At 42.4% G+C, this 19,088-nt stretch overlaps 1 long non-coding RNA gene across 1 annotated transcript; it reads left to right on the top strand.

Moving 5' to 3' along the window:
• The first annotated feature begins 5,794 nt into the window (after positions 1-5,794).
• Positions 5,795-18,888, top strand: LOC129859638 (uncharacterized). Its single transcript, XR_008760194.1, has 2 exons — positions 5,795-6,249; positions 15,296-18,888. It is a non-coding gene; the product is annotated as an uncharacterized LOC129859638 (long non-coding RNA).
• Positions 18,889-19,088: the final 200 nt, after the last annotated feature.

The following is a 19,088-nucleotide window of genomic DNA, read 5'->3' on the forward strand; positions in this document are numbered from 1 at the left end:
AACAAACCCATTTCAAAATGATACAAAACAAATGATGTTCATTAATAGTATACGCCATTTAGCAGACTCTTTTTTCCAAAGCGACTCCCAGTCATTGCGAGCATACGTTTAACGTGTGGGTGGTCCCAGGAATCGAACCCACTACCCTGGCATTACAAGCACCATGCGCTACCAACTCAGCTACAAAGGACCGACGAATAACATAAGAAATAGAAGAGGTACTGTCAAATATACACACCCCATCTTGGGAATAGGCGTCGTGTGGTAGCAACGATAGCAACTGGCAGCGTGATTATGTGGCGATCGACTGTTCAGGCTTGAAGATAGCAATTATGACGTGCCCGTACTCACACAGTCAGATAGGACTGATGTATAGCTAACACGTTAGAGGCCGACTAGGGGGTCTAGTGAACCCTCTAGTTGGTCCTCACACCGAAGGGTTAGGTGTTCTTTCCCTGTGTTAGGAACTGTGGCTCGTTCTACCATCGTGTTTAAATAGCTCCTGATGATCCCAGTAACACCTTGTGTGTGTTTATGTGTGGGAGGCTGTACAAATTCAGACAGTGAATCACCCCCTTAAACCGGTTAAACGTAACTAAATGTAATCGAAAATGTAATATACGTCAAGTTGTGGAAACATCTCAAGGATGACCAATGGAAACAGGATGCACCTGAGCTCAAGTTCGAGTCTCATAGCAAAGGGTCTGTAATACCTTATGGAAAGAAGGTATTTCTGTTCATAATTTTTTATGCATTTGTAAAAATGGCTAAAAACCTGTTCTCGCTTTGTCATTATGGGGTATTGTGTGTAGATTGATGAGGACATTTTTCATGTCATTTTTCAATTTTAGAATAAGGCTGTGACGTCAAACAAAATGTGGAAAAAGTCAAGAGGTCTGAATACTTTCCGAATATGTCACACCTCAGTCTTTCTGGTGAGTGCTATGTCTTTACATAATCTATACTCTAGGGATTCGGTCCAATATGCAAAACAAAATAGATAGGCTGTCTCTCAGAGGTCGAGCCACGTCATGCTTTCCCACATATGCCAGCCAATAAAATGTGTTCATCACAGCCCCTCATTGTGTGAATGTATGAATACATCTAGGTCCCACTGGGGGCGACAGGGATCTGAGAGAAAAACTGGGCAACATTGGGTATGGAGCCGATATGATAAGACAGAGTGGCTGCGGGTTTGAGGTGGTGACTGTGTGTGTTTGGGGAGGTAGAGAAGGTCCTGGGAGGTCCCAGGGGGCCTCTTCCTCTCTCAATGCCCAGAAATGAAGAAGAAGCCTGGGGAGTTTTATCTCCCAACCCCTGGCGGTGTGCTGGAGATGCCAGGTGCACCGTTCGGCATTCAAAGGGACCCAGTAGATACAAAGGTGACATTTTAGCATTGAAAAGGCGGAGGGGGGGCAGAAGAGGTGGAGGGAGGTGGAGGTGAACAAGGCTGAATGGAGGGGCCCAATGCCCATACTCACAGGGGAACTGGGGATACGAACCCCCCCCCCCCCCCCCCCCCCTTTACAAACGGCTGCTCAGCCCCGGCTTCCTTAAAAGGTGAGTAGCAATATAATTAGAAAGATAAACCCGATGAACGCGGGGATCCTGAGATAAGCGCTAATGAGAAGGAGATGGAGGAGGCAGGATAGAGAGAGGGGGAGGGAAGGAGGGAGAGTGGGCGAGAAAGAAAGGGATAGACAGAGAGAGAGATGAAGGGAGGGAGAGAGAAAGAGGGAGGAGATCTAGAGAGAGAGAGAGATAGAGAGGGATGGATAGAGGGAAAGAGAGAGAGAGAAAGAGAGATAGTGAGAGATAGAGATAAAGAGAGAGAGAGAGAAAAAGAGGGAGGGAGGGAGGCAGACAGCCCAAAGGGTTATTAGTGCGAGATGACACTCTGGAGGAGGCCAGGGCCGCCAATCTGATCTCTCTTCCCTCCCGCTGGTAGAGACTCCTTTATTTCCATCTGGGTACAACATCCACACACTATGAGGTGTCACTGATTATCTATATCACCCCTTAGAAAGGCCATCAGACGCCCCCTCACTGCTCCCATGGAAGGCCGTCACCTGCCTCACACTGGCCCCCCTTTCCCTTACTGCCCATAGTGACGTCATCAAAGAGGGACAAAAGGTCATCGGTTCATCAGAGGAACAATATTTAATACCGAACCAGTAATTGTATCGATAAGAATGGCCAAACTGGTTGAGCTACTAGAAATAAGATGATCAATCAATGTTGGAGTCTCCGGTCACCTGTTTTAGCTTCTGCATTAATCCAATCACATTATAAGAGAGTATAATGGATTTGTGCACTCTAACAGAAAATGGCTTTGAAACCACACACAATTAGCAAAATAGTTGGGGAATCATAGCCATATCAACATAATGGGAACTAGCCCAAGGATTTTAAATAAATTAAAGAAGGAAGGGGTAAATATGTATGGAGAGTTTTTCAACTTTAATTTATTATATTAGGATAGACCATTCATCAAAAAATGGAAGTGAACATTTTGTATTGATTTTAATCTGTTGTTTATGCCTTTGCTTAATTTCCCTCAAACTACTGTATTTTCTCTCTGTTCTCTTCTTGTAGAAAGCATTGGAGTCAATAATGACCAGGTTAACCACTAATCTGGGATATTTTATGCCATTACGGAATATATCATAACACATTTTGTTTGAATTCAAAGTTACGAGTCTATAGTAAAATATGAGTATTTGACATTCAAAATTGTGCTGGTAGATTTTAAATATGGCCTCAATCATTTCACCTAGTAGACACAAAACAGAGTTGATTCAGTTGCAGTACAGTAGTCTCTCTCTCTCGCTCTCTCTCTTTCTCTCTTTCTCTCTTTCTCTCTTTCTCTCTCTCTCTTTCTCTCTTTCTCTCTTTCTCTCTCTCTTTCTCTCTCTCTCTCTCTAAAACCCATTCAAATCCCATAATTTCATAGCACAACAGAGAAAGGGGTCAAATATGGAAATCCAAATCCCGTTATTAAACATGATGCCTCTTATAATTACAAGAAAGCTTCTCCCACCCTCCATAGCCCCATATCCTAATACTCCAAAAGTGTCGACACAGCCCCTACTAATTCCTAATGCCGCCATAACGATGAATCTTTGGGGCCCTGTATACAGACAGATCGACTTCTTTCCCCAGGTATGATCTCACAATGCATAATCTCTTCATATTCCTGCGCCCGTCAGCGTGTGACCTCCACAGGCCAGCGCTCACCGAATGACAGCGTGCTCCTCTCCGCCTTGCCATGCTGTGTTAAATTCATGAACACGCCACACACACACTCACTCACACACACATCTCCGGTGTAATGCTTGCGCTTTGACACCCCCAATTACAAGCCGCCACAAAAATACATCTCAAACAGAGATTGTCTGGTTGAACGGTGTAGTTTTCTCTAGGGGTGAAGGAGAAAGAAAGGCAGACACCCACATCTTTCGGCTGAGGTGCTTCGAGTGTGTCGTAGGCTTTGATGATTTACTTTTGAATTGTTGTTCCTGCGAGCGGGGGATGATTGGTAAGGAGTTGGAAAGAGACCCAAATACATCAAGAGTTGTTTGATTTTGGATAGCAAAACAAACAAGTCAATGTTTTTTTTTTTTTTTTTTTTGCGTTTCTCTCAAACTAGGGTCACGCGTGCTACGTTCACTAGGGTATCCAGTAAGGCACGTTTGCCCTTTCAAAAATAGTGAGAGCGAGGTCTACTTCAATTCGCTTTAAAACAGAAAGGGCTCCCACCTGAAAACGCTACAGGACTCACTTAAGGGAAGAAAGGAGGGATAAAGGGAAAGAGAAAGAAAACAGTTGAGAAGCCCTCTGTCTTCGAGTTGGAGAGAATTTAGCTTGCGAATCATCCCCCTGCTGCTGCAGACAGTCTCTCTCTCTCTCTCTCTCTCTCTCTCTCTCTCTCTCTCTCTCTCTTTCTCACTCCCCTTCTCTCTCTCTCTCTCTCTCTCTCTCTCTCTCTCTCTCTTTCTCACTCCCCTTCTCTCTCTCTTTTTCTCCCTATCTCTCTTCCTTAACCTCCCTCTTCCTTTCTCTCCTTCTCGCTCTCTCTCTTTCTTTTTCCTGCTCTCGCTCACTCTCTCTTTCTTTCTCTTTCTCTAAGCCAGCTGGAAAGGCTGTTTCAGTCCTGTTTCTGTTATGGAGGTTATCTGACCTCACCGTCGCCACTAATCCGGCTTAGTTCACTTAATGATGCCACTTGTGGTGCCCCGAATGCCGCCGAGAAGTCTATAAACTGCTTCCATTAAAATGCAAATCCAACGGGCGGGGAGAAAAGCCAAGTGACACAAAAGTGGGAGAATTCGGCCATAGAGCCTCGCCGCGTCAGGCGCGCACGCTGCAAATACTCCTATAATAACTGATGCACTGATTATCATTCCGCCGGCACATTGCTGATGAAATAGACTCAGTCTGCCAGCTCGAGAACACAACGAGAAGGAGACAAATAAGAGAAAGAAAATCCCAACCTATTTCATTTTGGAGGGGACTCATACATTTTTTGTTGTTGTCAGGAAATGAACAAATGGTTATCAATGTAACGAGGGAAATCTCCTATCTATAGGGTCCCAGGTTTTTCTTGCTGATATTATTTGCTCCGTATAACACAGGAAATGAATTTTCTGTACGGTGGATGGCTCCTCACTTCCCCTTACACCTTTCTACTTCCCCGTTTTATCTGGATGTCCCTTACAGAGAGGATTCCTTTTCTCTCTCTCTCTTTGATTCAGAGTAGTTGTCCCGAACAATAACATGCCTTCCACATAAAGACAGCCCTGCGGTGCAATGCACTAGTTTCAATTGACAGAATTATGTGTTGGAGGGTTACAGGAAGAATTCCTCTAGTTTTTGAGCTGGGATTAGGTATAATACAATCTTCCTACCTCTAGTGTTTGTTTGGGAATGTATGTGTGTGTGTGTGTGTGTGTGTGTGTGTGTGTGTGTGTGTGTGTGTGTGTGTGTGTGTGTGTGTGTGTGTGTGTGTGTGTGTGTGAGAGGTGGTCGTTTTTACAGGTTCCATATTTATTGCAGACTCTTAAATCAGCATCAGCATTTGCATGTAACAACAGGATATTACAATGTAACTGTATGGCCAAAGAAAGTATTCACTGGTAAAAAGCCCCTGTCGTTGACACCCGAGATATACACCTTTGTGATGATTACCTACTATAGCCTACACTTGTTTCTTGAGCACAAACATTGAAAGGGCCTCACAGCCATATCAGGTTTTATAACAGAATAATGAAACATCCAACACTTCTGTTGGTTCGATCCGTTTATAATATCTTAGACCATTGTTCCATTATTCAATGAAAAAAGTGTTTTCAAATGTGAGAATAAAATGTCATGTGCTTCGGTTTTTTTAAGAGAAAAAAAACAAGGCAGCTTTACACCAGAGGTTAATTTTGTCATGCTTCATAATTATTGAAGTCTTGAATTAATTAATTCATGGCTCATTCTCAATGTGCTTTTGTTTCACTGCTATACAGATATATCTGTCACAGCAACGCTAAAAGTAATGGAATGAATGTTAACACCTAGATTTTGACTGATTTCTCACTTTGAAACTAACTGTAAAAAGTAGAAATGTACTTTCTAGCCTTACAATGGAATTCCCTAACTTCTCTGTCCAATGTTTTCAATCTGTGAAATTGAAATCCCTGTGCATGACTATGTTTCAAAGGAAACATGCAACACATAAATATATACTTTCTGTCCACTGTTTCAGACAAAATAATTGAAAATAATTGAAATACATTTCTGACCTGATTCTAGTGCTTGTTTTAGCGCGTGGGAAGTTAAAGCCTCTCTGGGCTCGCTATCTATCACATTTGGTCAGAGAGCAGGGTGAGAGTCGTTGTGGGCCCATGTGGGCCCCAGGCTGCTGGGTCACTGGCCGAAAGACCCAGACACAGGCTCTCACCACGGGGGAACGTTCTGCTTTACGCCCGGCGGTCACACTTAGCACACGGCGCCTCTTAGAGGAAAACTGTGGAGCGCTTCGTCGATAATCGACAATACACGGACGCTGCTTGGTAAAAACGGATTGACGTTGTTCATGCTATGCATCACCATAAACAATTGTAGTGAAATGGCAGTGTTTTGGAAGGTGAAGTCGTCGACAATGTTTTGGATGGATAGCCCGCCACGCTGCCTCTGTGACAGTTAGTTGTGGTTACAGCTCGAGAAGATGAGAGGCTTTATTGAGTTTTGTGTAATTTAAAGGTATGTAAAGTTTGTTATACTCATAAGTATTCTACATTGTTTGAAATAAATACATTTTGAGGGTATTGATGGTAAAAACAGTACACTGTGCCGGCATATAGGTTAAATTATGCAAGTGTGAAATAGGCTACATTATAAATGTAATTCCCAATGTGAACATTCTTGGCACGAGATTTGCACCAATTCCTAATGTTACAGACAAATGAAGACATATTCCCAAAGATGTGCCAGAATATATAATCACTCATTCTTGTGGCCCGATAAATGCCACATTTTAATTAACATTAAACAACATTCTCCAAATGAGACTTCTCTTTCTATTAGAAAATGGCTGACAAACCGTACACTACTCCCTGTCAACAGCAACAACAAAAAATCGTGAAGAACACAAAATAATTAGTTATCCACCATATGCGTGTTGTTTTGTGTGATTTCAGAAAGTAATTTTGCTGAAAACGGTACTTGCCATTGGTGTACACATGTACGTGCAGGTTACCACTGAACAAAAGACGAGTGCTGGACCTGGAACAGCTGTAGAGCAGAATCAGAGTCCGAGTGTCTTATGACAGTGATACTAAATACTGAAGTGTATAAACTCCTGAGCTAGGCCCTGTAAATCACTCATGTCAGCGGGGGTCGTCGGCAAACACTGAGACCACTCACGTTGACAAAAGGTACCAAAGGTCAAATGGCAAATCCTCTCTCTTTCAAACCCACATCAGGAGTCTGGAACGCTGTAATCCAGGTAAATTACTAGTGTGTTGTTGTCCTGATTTCAATTCATCTGATTGGACTTACTAATAAAGTATGAATCCTTTGAATCATTCAACCCTCTCTTTGAAACACAGTCAATTTCATTTGACCATATTCATTAAACCTTTATTTGTCCAATTGCCATGTAACTGGCCCTTATACCTATGTAATAATACTATATCTCAGTATTTACTTAAGTAACAACATTGCGTTTGTATGTTGGTACTTAGACATTTAGTAACTCTCTGTACAAATACATTAGTGGGTTACGGCACAAGTATAAACGCGAGTAAACTTTTCCATCTGCGGTCCTCATGACGTTAAAATGAGGACCGAACCCGGAGCGAGTCAGGATATAAATGGCATTGGGTCAAATATGTAGACGCAAATAGAGTCCACTCAAATAGAGATCATTGTTCAAATAGAGTCCACTCAAATAGAGATAACTTTTCAAATAGAGTCCACTCAAATAGAGATAACTTTTCAAATAGAGTCCACTCAAATAGAGACAACTTTTCAAATAGAGTCCACTCAAATAGAGATCATTTTTCAAATAGAGTCCACTCAAATAGAGATAACTTTTCAAATAGAGTCCACTCAAATAGAGATCATTTTTCAAATAGAGTCCACTCAAATAGAGAAAACTTTTCAAATAGAGTCCACTCAAATAGAGATAACTTTTCAAATAGAGTCCACTCAAATAGAGACAACTTTTCAAATAGAGTCCACTCAAATAGAGATCATTTTTCAAATAGAATCCACTCAAATAGAGATCATTTTTCAAATAGAGTCCACTCAAATAGAGATCATTTTTCAAATAGAGTCCACTCAAATAGAGATCATTTTTCAAATAGAGTCCACTCAAATAGAGATCATTTTTCAAATAGAGTCCACTCAAATAGAGATCATTTTTCAAATAGAGTCCACTCAAATAGAGATAACTTTTCAAATAGAGTCCACTCAAATAGAGATAACTTTTCAAATAGAGTCCACTCAAATAGAGATCATTTTTCAAATAGAGTCCACTCAAATAGAGATCATTTTTCAAATAGAGTCCACTCAAATAGAGATCCCTTTTCAAATAGAGATACTTTATGTTGTTGATCAGATAGATGAAACCTCACAACTTTGTCTTGAACTGAGTCCAGTCAAAATCATTAACCTTACAAGATAAAATATGAAATAGGCGTTGCATGATCTTTGCAGATATAGAGACTGGCCTATACGTCCCTCTGGTTCAAGACATTGTATGTGAGAGCTGAGGCGTCTAGCGTAGAGGAAAGAAGACGAGATGACTAGAAGAGAAGACTAGACTAAAGAGAGGGAGAGCATCTGCTGGTGGTCATGGTGAATTCTAGCCTTCCTCAGGCCCCCCTGCTCTTTGAAAACGCACCGGGGTGAAAGAGACTTGGCAACGCGCCATCATTCCCTGTCTCATTTTCATCTGCTACATTCATCATATCTTTGTGTCATCCCTCTCTCTCCCCTTTTTCACCGGCCTTGTTGCCAACCCCGAGGTCTCAAAGGGGTCTGCCTCGACTCAGGAAGTATATAAAAGGGAATCAGCCGGACCACACTGGATAAAGGGTGTTTGATCCCAGGGTCTAAACATCCCCGTTGGATGGCGCTCACTCTCTATTGGTTGGTTGACATCCCATCTTTCCCATCTGCCCCGGTGGCAGGGAGAGTCTGTGCCTCTGTGTGGTCCAGACAGGAGAGGAAGACCCCCACCCCCCTTTAACCTCTGTTTCCAACCTCTCGATGGTCTAAACTCTTAGATCCCATGACCCCCCCCCCCCCCCCCCACGAGACGATCTTCTCTTGCACATGCTCGAACAGTGTGTGTGAACGGTTGTCTTTGAATGCTCTCAGGAACTAAGGGAGCTAAAACAGGGAGCAAAGCAGATTAACTTGAAGACAACTTTGTGCCAAAAGTTCACGCTTATTATGGCTAGCAAATGGCTTTCCAGCACTGCTGACATTCAGTTTTTGTCTATATTAACACATGCAATTAAAAATAAATTAACATAAAAGATAGAATATTTATGGATGAATGATGAATGATCTTACAAAGTATTTCAAGAGAATTTCAGGAAACCTAACGAAAGAGTTTTGATAGAAGTGAAGCACATTGAACCAGCTCTATCCTATATCCTTATGTTGATTCAACCCACTGTTATAAGTGGTTTTGCTAAGAATTCTGGGTAAAGAGGAATCGTCGGTTGGTTTCTAAATCAAACAGGGCTCCATCATCTCCCTGTCGCGGCCCCGCTCTGTTTCCAGGCTGGCGCTGGGGACGGGGCCTACACAAGGGCACCAGGAGCCAGAGAAGACAAAGGCAGGGTGTTTGCATGTTAAAGGAGACGTTAGAGGGGATGAAGGGGACTCGCCTAAAGGAGCGGGTCAATGTCTCTGAGGCACCCTGGGTCGGGGCGATAAGGCCAACACAAGCCAAGGCGTCCGACAGTGGAAGATGTATCTGGGATTCATTCGGCATTGTGCCCCGCCCAGCCCCGCCCAACATCACCCTGGGTCTATGGCGTGGGGAAGCAGCCTGCCAGTCTCCCCAGTCACTGTTTAGGAAATTCGATAACCCTTACCTTTCAACTGTCACCCCACTGAGACACACCGCTGGTCCAAACTGTCACCAACGTTTTAGAGTCCCAAAGACAAACATGTCCACGCAACTCGGCCACAAAGACGTCAACAGTCACATCTTACACACAGTAGTCTGTTTGTCTTTGTGCTGTTGGTTAGGGGGACTTTGTTGACTCCAGGGTCAATGTCTGTGGGTATGATATGTCAGAACAACACAGTAGTAGCATTGTCAAAGCTGATAATACCGTGGTTAGAAGGCATGTCCATGTGGTAGACTAGAAATAGGCAAAACAAGATGGGAAAGGTCAAAGAGCAATAAGACATGTCATTGGGTACACAAAATAGTGGGACTTTCTTGATACCAGGGTCAGTGTCTATAGTGATAATAGCTGTTGCAAACTGCTGGCATCATAGTTTATTGTGAAGGCTTACTATCACAATGAAACGACCAGGCCATGGGGTAGAATATAAATAGGCAAAACAAGGTGAGAAAGGTCAAAGAACATGAGACATCCATGTCATTGGATGCAGAACATACCAATATAATTGTAACCCTTTCCCGCTGTCAAATTATCTACTGGACTAATGGTTGGAATGTTATTCATATTTTTCCTAATGAATAAATATTGTGTCAAAAAAAAGACACTGAAAGGCCGGTGTTTCTATGTGAAACGGTTTTGTTATATTTCAGTGTTCTGTGATGTAAATAAAGTGAAATATTGGGATGCAAACTCAATGTAATACATTTCAGCTCTATATCTGACATGGTACAGGTGTCCTCTGTTTTTAAGCCCATAACTGTGACTGTGAGGTGTAAACTTTTATTTCACAGTAGATTTATTTAAGACTACCAAGAATCACTCTGATTTAGCCCACTGCAGTAATCAACCTTCTGAAACATCATTTTTGGTCTAAAGCCAAAATTAATAGTACATAGGGTTATTACAATTAAATGATATGACATCCCATATTCAATAAAACAATGAATAACAATATCAGGGAAAGAAGATGATATAGTTTGACTGGCATTTTACAATTTCTTAATATCTTTGCAAGAAAAATGCAAATGTTATGCAGTTGTCTAATAAAGTGAATTGTGACTTTCCCTCATTACCCAAGGCTATGGTTTCATGTGTTGTAGGAGAAGCCAACATATTATTATGATATTCGACTGAATCACTGCTTCTCAGGAAGAAAATATGCCGAATGTGTTTTCATCATTGTCAAGTGTCATCTGAGCCTCACTTTTCCTCAGTAACATGTTATCCAAGGTGAGGAGTAGCTCTGAGCATCACAGACGAGATGAGATCGTGTGAGAGAACTCATCCTCTAAATCTTCTCTACAACTTCTCCTAAATGCACTACCTAAGTATGGTTTCACATCCCCTTTTCTCCCCCCCTCTCTCTCTCTCTCTCTCTCTCTCTCTCTCTCTCTCTCTCTCTCTCTCTCTCTCACTCGCTCTCTTTTTCTCTCTCTGTCTGCTTAACATTTTCTTCAGAGGCCTCATTCCTTCTTCTTTTGTGTGTGTTGTTGTCCTCTATTGGCCCGGTTTTTGTCCCAGTGAGTCTTCAGTTAGTCTTCTAATGTGTCAAGGCATGCCCGTCCTAAGCCCGGGCCGTGGTGGCAGAACAGGGCAGATGGTTGCCAGGGAGGCTCAGCGCCTCGCGGCCACGCTTCGCCCGCGGACAATGGCAGAGCTGGGGCCACGCCGTGGCACCAAGCCGCGCCGCAATAATGCCGGCGCCGCTGAGGGTTGCGACCTGGAAACGGGGACGACTGTGATAACAGCTTTGTGGAGCGGCGGTAGGCCGCGGCAGGGGCGGATATCTCGCCGTCCGTGTCAATGTCGCCATGTCGAATCCCGTGAATGTCACTGTCCTTCCGGCACCTCTCACCCTGCAATCTAAGACTCCCATCTGACGAAAGCAGCTTTCCATTGCAATATAGATCGTTTGCACTTTGATCTGTGCTGAAATCTGAAATCACAGAGGATTTTCCTGATTTATTGCCCAGTTCTAATTTTAGTTGTTTCGAATGTCTAAGCGTTCTGGATTTTTATAAAGACTGTCATTTTTCATATATAAAAATCAAGGACATATGATGAGTAGTCTTAACCATACTTTGGCTTAAAATCTGCCTGTTCTCGACATCAATTTATATTTGGATTTGGCCTAAGGAGGTTCTCATGTCATAACCTCAGCGCCATGTCAACTTATGGAATTATGTAGCATCAATGGCACTCTATGCAGTGTTTGAGAAAATATTAAAATCAAATGTCATTGCGACGTTTACCATTCACTACATTCGAACACCACACACACACACACACACACACACACACACACACACACACACACACACACACACACACACACACACACACACACACACACACACACACACACACACACACACACACACACACACACACACACACACACACACACCCTCTCCACAGCACAGTAACAGTGGGTAACATGAACAGACTGCACAGTTGGCACCCACTCTTACAGAAATAATACAACTAATGGACCACTTTCAGAACTCCTGGGAAGAATATCAAATGATGTCAACCATGTCATAATCCTGCTCCTGGTTTTGAAGCAATAAATCCCTTGTCTTCTTATTTTGGAGGGGAAACAATGTTAAAGTTATCTGAGGGTATTAGACGTCCTCAGCGTAAGGAAATTATTTTTGGAGAGACTGTAAAGCAGAGAAAGGTTCTGATGTGGTCATGGACATGGTATTTTAACATCCTAATGAAATGATCCTGAAGCTCTACATTAAACGCACCTTGTGTCTATTTCATGCAGGAATCCTCTGGGCCAACTTCCTGGTTTCTGAGTCCAATAGCTCGACCTTGAAATAAATACCGCATGCAGCTAAAACTGATTTGTTGACTTTTTTTGACGTACGTCTTGAAGTAACTGTCTGGCTTTTCAGGCCTACTATTAATACTTGTTTAATTATCTCAAATTAAGAGGCGGTTTTGAGGAAGACTGAGTTCAGGTCTCAGATAATTAGAACATTCACATATCTAATCGGGCTCGTTCAAATATCTAAACGGTGTCAAGCGGCTCTCACTTCACATCTGTAAGTCCAGGCTGTATATCCCCTTAAAGGCCACCCTCCATCACGTGTTGAGGACTTTAATAACATTAGGCTACAGCAGTCCTTATGTGAAGCACTCAGGAGAGCTGACCGTTGAGACTGACCGTTGATGCTCCACAGTTGCTCAGCAGGGAAGCGGTCAGAGAGCTCTGTCATTAAATGAGGAACTTCCATGTCAGAGAGGGGGTCACATTAACCCTCTTTCCCCTCTTACCCCCCTGGCCATTCAGCCCTGTGACTGATGATGTCCCCCTCCTGTGGCAGCCGACAACAGAGCACAAGAGACCCCACAAAAGGCACTTCGGATAAAACAAAACCTCTCTAATTGTGCCTTTGAACCGGGCGATGGACCAGCGGGCCGGTTGGCTGGTGGTCGGTCCCAGGGGTCGGTATGTCAAAAGGCTCCGGTTTGGGGTGCTGTTGTGTGGGGAGCGAAGGCAGGGCGCGGTCCTATCCAAGGCCATGATAGATGGGGGATGCTTGTGGCCTGGTGTGGACACAGACACTCAGGCGATTTGTTCCCATTGTTGGCGTGGTATTGTGGGGCAAACCTGATGATGTGTGAGGTTAAATGGTGACAGCTGATGGTGCCATATAGGGGGAAACAACCAGTCATTGAAGATTATATTAATAAATACATCACACATCTGAACAGCAGTGGCTTATTTTTATTTCCAGAAGTATTATAGTAGGGCGTCTCCATGAAGAGGTATTATTATAGTAGGGCGTTTCCATGAAGAGGTATTATTATAGTAGGGCGTCTCCATGAAGAGGTATTATTATAGTAGGGCGTTTCCATGAAGAGCTATTATTATAGTAGGGCGTCTCCATGAAGAGGTATTATTATAGTAGGGCGTTTCCATGAAGAGGTATTGTTATAGTAGGGTGTTTCGATGAAGAGGTATTATTATAGTAGGGCGTCTCCATGAAGAGGTATTATTATAGTAGGGCGTCTCCATGAAGAGGTATTATTATAGTAGGGCGTTTCCATGAAGAGGTATTATTATAGTAGGGCGTTTCCATGAAGAGGTATTATTATAGTAGGGCGTTTCCATGAAGCGCTATTATTATAGTAGGGCGTTTCCATGAAGAGGTATTATTATAGTAGGGCGTTTCCATGAAGAGGTATTATTATAGTAGGGCGTTTCCATGAAGAGGTATTATTATAGTAGGGCCTTTCCATGAAGAGGTATTATTATAGTAGGGCGTCTCCATGAAGAGGTATTATTATAGTAGGGTGTTTCCATGAAGAGGTATTATTATAGTAGGGCCTTTCCATGAAGAGGTATTATTATAGTAGGGGGTCTCCATGAAGAGCTATTATTATAGTAGGGTGTTTCGATGAAGAGGTATTATTATAGTAGGGCGTTTCCATGAAGAGGTATTATTATAGTAGGGCGTTTCCATGAAGAGCTATTATTATAGTAGGGCGTCTCCATGAAGAGGTATTATTATAGTAGGGCGTCTCCATGAAGAGGTATTATTATAGTAGGGCGTCTCCATGAAGAGGTATTATTATAGTAGGGCGTCTCCATGAAGAGGTATTATTATAGTAGGGCGTTTCCATGAAGAGCTATTATTATAGTAGGGCGTTTCCATGAAGAGCTATTATTATAGTAGGGCGTCTCCATGAAGAGGTATTATTATAGTAGGGCGTTTCCATGAAGAGGTATTATTATAGTAGGGCGTTTCCATGAAGAGCTATTATTATAGTAGGGCGTTTCCATGAAGAGGTATTGTTATAGTAGGGTGTTTCGATGAAGAGGTATTATTATAGTAGGGCGTTTCCATGAAGAGGTAGTATTATAGTAGGGCGTCTCCATGAAGAGGTATTATTATAGTAGGGCGTCTCCATGAAGAGGTATTATTATAGTAGGGCGTTTCCATGAAGAGCTATTATTATAGTAGGGCGTTTCCATGAAGAGGTATTATTATAGTAGGGCGTTTCCATGAAGAGGTATTATTATAGTAGGGCGTTTCCATGAAGAGGTATTATTATAGTAGGGCGTTTCCATGAAGAGGTATTATTATAGTAGGGCGTTTCCATGAAGAGGTAGTATTATAGTAGAAAACTAGCGCAAATGGCACTAATACATCAGTGTTTTAAAATGTATGAAAAATATATATTTTTGGGATTTAATATCTGGATTTAATATCTAGCTTAATAAACCAGAAATACACCATTTAAATATTTTCATCAGGATCCTGCTTTCCTGCCTTGGCTGTATTGAACTGTTGGGTGAACAAACTAGTAGCGGCTTCAGAAAAGAATCAAGTGGTCCTCAGAACACAGCAGGACAGAAAGCCACTGGTATTTCCTCAGTCCAGATTTAACCTACGACTCGCTTGGCACTGCGAGGAGGACTTGTTTCTCCTGCATGAAACAATGTTTTCCAGTTCACACAATCTTCTCCATTTAAATACAAAACGTATTTTGTGTCACAAAAGTGGTTATGATGATCCTAAAAATATTTTTGCTACAGTTTTCACCATTACGGTGTCCATATTAGGACCGCCTTACATTAAAAATACGTGTTTTAAGTCAGGAGCTAATTGTGTTCTTTAATTGTGTTCTTTCTCCAGGGCTCTCCCCTTTTGCCATCCCGATTAGATGTTGCTGTGCAAAGTGAACAGCCTTGCTGGTGTGAGTGCTATGGCGCTGCAGTGTCAGACAGACAGAGACAGGGTGGCAGTCTGCTCCTCTCCCGCGGGTCCCACACCGAGCGCTGCTGTGCTCTCTCAAACCACTAGAACGTGCTCTTCGACAGATTATCCACACACTCCTCCCTCTCTCATCACCCTCTCCTTGAGAGCAGGGCCCTGCTTCTAATTTGTAAAAGAGGCAGACAGAATGCAATTTATAACTGTGAAAGCTGTATAAAACCAACACCGACGGTACTCCTGAGGTTCTAGTGGTAGAGCCGGTCTGGTATAAATATTCATAGACTGGGTCCATCCGGCCAGCACTGGACCCTACACCATGATCTCCCCAGCAGGACTAAAGCCTTACTGCTAGATTGCCATAACACTGATTTCTGGAAAAAGAGAGGATGATGATGATGATATACTATACCGAACAGTCATACACTGATTTAGAGAGAACATTTAGAAAAACATATGATTGTTAGTAAAGACATGCAGTTTAGAAGTTTACATACACCTTGGTAAAATACATTTAAACTCAGTCTTTCACAATTCCTGACATTTAATCCTAGTTCACATTCCATGTCTTAGGTCAGTTAGGATCACCACTTCATTTTTAGAATGTGAAATGTCAGAATAATAGTAGAGAAAATGATTTATTTCAGCTTTTATTTCTTTCATCGCATTCCCAGTGGTTCAGAAGTTTACATACACTCAATTAGTATTTGGGAGCATTGCCTTTAAATTCTTTAACTTGGGTCAAACATTTTGGGTAGCCTTCCACAAGCTTCCCACAATAAGTTGGGTGAGTTTTGGCCCATTCCTCCTGACAGAGCTGGTGTAACTGAGTCAGGTTTGTAGGACCTCCTTGCTCGCACACACTTTTTCAGTTCTGCCCACAGATTTTCTATAGGATTGAGGTCAGGGCTTTGTGGCCATTCCAATACCTTGACTTTGTTGTCCTTAAGCCATTTTGCCACAACTTTGGAAGTATGCTTGGGGTCATTGTCCACTTGGAAGACCCATTTGCGACCAAGCTTCCTGACTGATGTCTTGAGATGTTGCTTCAATATATCCACATAATTTTCCTCCCTCATGATGCCATCTATTTTGTGAAGTGCACCAGTCCCTCCTGCAGCAAAGCACCCCCACAACATGATGCTGCCACCCCTGTGCTTCACAGTTAGGATGGTGTTCTTCGGCTTGCAAGCCTCCCCCTTTTCCGCCCAACATAACGATGGTCATTATGGCCAAACAGTTCTATTATTGTTTAATCAGACAAGAGGACATTTCTCCAAAAAGTATGATCTTTGTCCCTGTGTGCAGTTGCAAACCGTAGTCTGGCTTTTTTTATGGCGGTTTTGGAGCATTGTCTTCTTCCTTGCAGAGCGGCCTTTCAGGTTATGTCGATATAGGACTCGTTTTACTGTGGATATAGATACTTTTGTACCTGGTTCCTCCAGCATCTTCACAAGGTCCTTTGCTGTTGTTCTGGGATTGATTTGCACTTTTCGCACCAAAGTACGTTCATCTCTAGGAGACAGAACGCGTCTCCTTCCTGAGCGGTATGACGGCTGCGTGGTCCCATGGTGTTTATACTGGCGTACTATTGTTTGTACAGATGAACATGGTACCTTCAGGCCTTTGGAAATTGCTGCCAAGGATGAACCAGACTTGTGGAGGTCTGCAATTTTTTTCTGAGGTCATAGCTGATTTCTTTTGATTTTCCCATGATGTCAAGCAAAGAGGCACTGAGTTTGAAGGTAGGCCTTGAAATACATCCACAGGTACACCTCCATTTTACTCAAATTATGTCAATTAGCCTATCAGAAGCTTCTAAAGCCATGACATAATTTTCTGGAATTTTCCAAGCTGTTTAAAGGCACAGTCAACTTAGTGTATGTAAACTTCTGACCCACTGGAACTGTGATACAGTGAATTATATGTGATATCATCTGTCTGTAAAGAATTGTTGGAAAAAGGACTTGTGTCATGCACAAAGTAGATGTCCTAACCGACTTTTCAAAACTATAGTTTGAAATTTGTGGAGTGGTTGAAAAATGAGTTTTAATGACTCCAACCTAAGTGTATGTAAACTTCCGACTTCAACTGTATTATGATTGTTGAAGATAATGATATTTCTACTACAAAGGGAAAAACACTGAAAAAGTTTCACATAGTAATTGTACTTCTATGGGGAAAACAATTGGAATGACATCATCAGACTTAAAAACTGGAGGCCCTTGAAAGAGAGGTGTCGTATTGCACCCATAATCTATTTTCCCCCCACTTCACATGAGCTTGAAAGGAGCAGGAAGAGCAGATGACTTTGATTGACAGGCAGAAGGGGCTGTGGATGTATCAGTGTCTGGTTGGAGGGGAGGGAGGGGTAACTTCCCTGACTGACAGGCAGGGGGCGGGACTCTCCACATCCAGATGGAAAGAGGAAGGAACCAGACTGCTCTTTCTCTTCAGATGGCCATGTTCAATTAGAACCACTGAACTCAGACCTGTTTCTATTTCATGCCCTAAATGACACAGCTAGCTTTTCATCCATTGATGTGTTTTTTCTTTTCTTATGTAGTTCTAGTTCAATATGCTGACATATATAGGCTAGGTGTTACATTTAAGTATAACACAGTAAGGAATATACCTACTGAGTTAGAAACAATTTTTACAAACGTGTAAGAGATATTTTAAAAAAGCCCTTTAAAAAAGCCCTATCTAATGTTCAGTTAAAATACCAACCAAAGCCATTCTTCTTTGTTCCATATGTCCATATGGTGAGGGTGCAGAAATGACCGACACAGCCCCCTTTTAGCAGGGTCATAACATGTAAATAATGGAGTGAGAAAAGGAATTAAAGGGATATGCAAGACTGCACCGGCGATTGAAAGTTGCAGATGAGGACCAGTCCGAGGCACCAACACTGTTCCAGGACCCTATATCTTTGTGCTCCTCAAAAGGACCAATTTAGATTTATCCATTTAGATTCATTATCTGAGTTCAGCTAGCCAGATGTGATTAGGGGCCAGTCCCCAGGGGACAGAGGATAGGACACTGGGCCAGGGATGATATCCCCCCCATGCTGACTGACTACCCTGGCATCCACCACATCCACCATCATAATCCCCCAGAGTCGAATGGGTCTGAGCCATAACTTAACACTACCTATAGGATTCACCCCAAAACCAGGAAGTAAGATGTGGTATTATTTGCACTTATTTGCGTACATGTGGATGCTCATGGAAATGATTCAATTGGGTTCACAATGAGGGAATTGTTAGAAGCAGAGATGGGAAAACGCTCACATTGTCTGTAAGCCAATAGCATAAAGGGGGCTGATTTTTTGTTACGGGAAATGTTGATGCCAGTGGAATTGATTATCTCCCTGTAGCACAAAGAAAGTAATTAGTCTTAATTAAAGGGGTTGTGTCATTTGAGGTTTCAGGACTACGTCTCAGACTAACGCAAGTGACTCGGCTGTATGTATTTTTTAATTATCTAATAAATTGATTAGCTCATTCATTCAACATCCCAAACATGATTAAATAATGCACGAGTGCTCAACATCCAAGAGACAAAAATGCAACACTTCTAAAGGGACATCAACTGCATTTACAAGACATTCATAACAACAGTCCTAATTGGCATATATGCATCACAGTCGAGAAGAATACATGATGTCATCGGAAGGCATTGTGCTCATTTATCTCTGGGTATTGTCCACAAA

The sequence above is a fragment of the Salvelinus fontinalis genome, chromosome 7 (genome assembly GCF_029448725.1).
Source record: "Salvelinus fontinalis isolate EN_2023a chromosome 7, ASM2944872v1, whole genome shotgun sequence".
In the NCBI taxonomy this organism is placed as follows: Eukaryota; Metazoa; Chordata; class Actinopteri; order Salmoniformes; family Salmonidae; genus Salvelinus; species Salvelinus fontinalis.